This window comes from Petaurus breviceps, unplaced genomic scaffold (genome assembly GCF_028583685.1).
Source record: "Petaurus breviceps papuanus isolate PSGF00001 unplaced genomic scaffold, PetGlider_PUasm1.0 90730, whole genome shotgun sequence".
NCBI classification, from domain to species: Eukaryota; Metazoa; Chordata; class Mammalia; order Diprotodontia; family Petauridae; genus Petaurus; species Petaurus breviceps.
The window spans coordinates 7,515,488-7,518,888 of record NW_027187324.1 but is presented as its reverse complement, the minus strand read 5'-3'; positions in this window follow the sequence as shown (position 1 = coordinate 7,518,888).

The window sequence follows — 3,401 nt, the reverse complement described above, 5'->3', positions numbered from 1 at the left end:
TCTCTCTCTCTCTCTCTCTCTCTCTCTCTCTCTCTCTCTCTCTCTCTTTTATGATATTACTCTGATGGCAGAAAGCGAAGAAGAATTATGAAATCTTTTAATGAGGGTAAAAGAGGAGAGTATGAAATCTGGCTTGTAACATGACATATACAAAACAAAACAAAAACACAAGGATCTTGTCAACTGATCCCATTATTTCCTGGCAAATAGAGGACAAAAAATGGAAGAAATAACAAATTTCATATTCTTGGACTCAAAGATCACTGCAGATGGTGGCTGCAACCATGAAATTAAAAGACACTTGCTCCCTGGAAGAAAAGTTATGGCAAATCTGGACAACACACTTAAAAAGCAGAGATATCACCTTGCTGACAAAGGTTTGTATAATCAAAGCTATGGTCTTTTCAGTAGCAATGTATGGCCATGAAAGTTGGACTAGAGGACCTGGAAAAGACTTCTGAAAGTTCCTTGGGGAGTAAGGAGATCAAATCAGTCAATACTTAAATTAATTTAGTCTATTCACTGGAAGGTCAAATACTGGATCTAAAGCTTAAACACTACATAATGGCTACATAATGAGAAGACAGGGCTCATTGGAAAAGACCTGATGTTGGGAAAGATTGAAGGCAAAAAGAAAAGGGGGATGGCAGAGGATGAGATGGATAGATAATGTCATGGAAGCAATGAACATAAATTGGACAGACTGTGGGAGATAGTGGAGGATAGAGGGGTCTGGCATAAATGATCCATGGGGCACAGAGAGTTGGACATGACTGAATGACTCAACAACAACTTTCCTTCTGTTTGTCTGTCTGTCTGTCTCTCTCTCTTTCTCTCCCCTCCTTCACAATTGTCTTTCTGTTTTCTTTTTCTTTTACTTCCTTCCTTCCTACCTTCCTTCCTTCCTTCCTTCCTTCCTTCCTTCCTTCCTTCCTTCCTTCCTTCCTTCCTTCCTTCCTTCCTTCCTTCCTTTCTTTCTTCCTTCTTTCCTTCCTTTCTTCCTTCTTTCTTTCCTCCCTCCCTCCCTCCCTCTCTCTTTCTTTCTTATTTCTTCCTTCCCTTCATTCTTTCCTTCTTTCTCTCTATTGTCATCATAAAACATGCTTATTGAATTGAATTGACTTAGCTTGGTGGTACAGTGAATAGAGCACTGGGCCTAAAGACAGGAAGATCTGAGTACAAATACAGCCTCAGACACTTACTTGTTATGTGATCCTAGGCAATTCAGTTACCCTCTGTCTGCCTCAATTTTCTCAAATGTAAAATGGAAGTCTTAGTAACACCTACCTCACAGTTTTTCGGGTGATCAAATTGGATAATATCTGTAAAGAGCTTAACAATGCTGGCACATTAATATATGCTTATTCCCTTCCTTTTGCCCTTCCTCTAATTTTAACACTTTCTATAATTTGATGTCCTTTTGTCCCTTTTGTTGTGGAAGATGCATGGGATGACTTTCTGTCTAGTACTCCGGAGGAAGTGTAAGGAAACAGGATGAAGACTCGAGAGTGGGTCAAGTAAAAGAAGCGAGATCTTTACAAAATGAAGCAAACCAGAGGAGTGGTGTGGTTTCAGGGGGTCTTCGGTGTCCTTGGAATTTGAGTGTTTTGAGGCATCCAGTTTTTCCAGCTTAGTGGGCTGTCAAGCCATTTTATGTCTCAGTTTTACCACCTGAAAAATGAGCTGTTTGGTAAAAGATTAATTTCTAAATTCTTCCCAGTCCCTCAATTTGGATGCATCTAAATTGCTATAATGCAAAATTCTCAGAGACAATTGAAATATAGATAGAGCTCAATTTATTTTTTACTGAATTCTCCCAAGTACTTCTGCTATTCTGGTTCACATTTCATCCGTATTTTCCCTCTGTGATTCCCTCAATTTCTATTGAGGAGTATAAGGCAGTGTGTTACTTCATTAAATGAACTCAGAATGAAATGCTATTTTTTTTCTAGTTGTTATTTTTCCCCTTCACATCCTCCATTGTTATTTCTTGCTGCTGTTAATGAACAGGAATCTTATATCACCTTCCCTACTTATAATCTGCTGTCTCTTGCTTCTTATGTCCTCAACATTTCTTTAATCTTAAAAAATTCTTCTGTTTATACCTTAAATCAGAATGACATTTTCAAATATAGGCAATTCATGCCATCAGACACCTCATTATGTTTATTGTATTTCTCATGCAACAATTCGATTCAATTTAAGAAGCATTTCCTAAGAATTTACTCTGTTTAAGGAACTGTGCAAGGTACTAGAGATAAGAAGACAAAACAAAATTAAGCCCACCCTCACAATCCTTACAATCCATTAGGGGATGCAATGGGTACATAGATGAATGCAAGATAATTTGAAGAGAAATGGAATGCTAACAACATAGGAGTGACTGTCAGGGATAGAAAAGGCTTCATTTCTTACAATGTAGAACCTAAACTAAGTCTTAAAATAAGCTGATGATCTCAAATGGAGTTTGCAGGTGAGGGGATAATTCCAGGCCTTATGCATACATGTATAGGTAGGAAATGGCATCCCAATTTCAGGGAGCAGCAAAAGGTCCATTCGTCAGGAATGTGATATGTATAAAGGTAGTAATGTGAATAGACTTGGAAGCATTGTTCAGGGTCAGACTGTGGCTTAATCTGCCAGATTGAGGAGTTTGTAGATAATCTTAGCTGCAGGAATAACATAGAGGCTTAGCATATGGTAAGGGCTCAAAAAGCATTCATTGGTTGATAGATCTTTGGAATTGATTCATTGGATTTTATTAGAGTTTTATATGTGTCTATTGTATCTCCATTGATTTTCATGGAATAACCCTCCAACCCTTTAATAAGGGATAGAAGAAACTAGACCTTAGATTTCATTGCAAAAGGGAATTCTTGGGTGGGGATACTCCCTCTACAAATCTACATCATCATATTCTCTACATTTTATATTTTGAATAATTGCCTACAGAACTGAGTAGTTAGATTACTTGCCCAGGGTCACATACCAATATGAGTCATGGCAGGAATGTAAAAAAAAAAAAAAAACACCCATAAAATAGCATATGTTGAACATAGATTTGGTTGATTTTTATCATTGCACTATAATTAAATCCCCAAATGATTTCAGAATACCACATTCCAGTTAATGAAATATTCTGAATATCATAAAGTTATAATTCATTGTCACTTATATATAAATAACAAAAAAAACAAGCATCTTTGTTTAATATTATTTGATCTTTCTTTGTTTCAGAAAATATTTCAGGATGCCCAGTGTGTCAGGAATATCAACTTGTTATTGTTCTTGTACAGAAGATTGAGTTAAATCTTCTTGGGCCAGCATTATACTCTAGAAGTTTAATTGTTTATTCATCTCTCTCTCTCTCTCTCTCTCTCTCTCTCTCTCTCTCTCTCTCT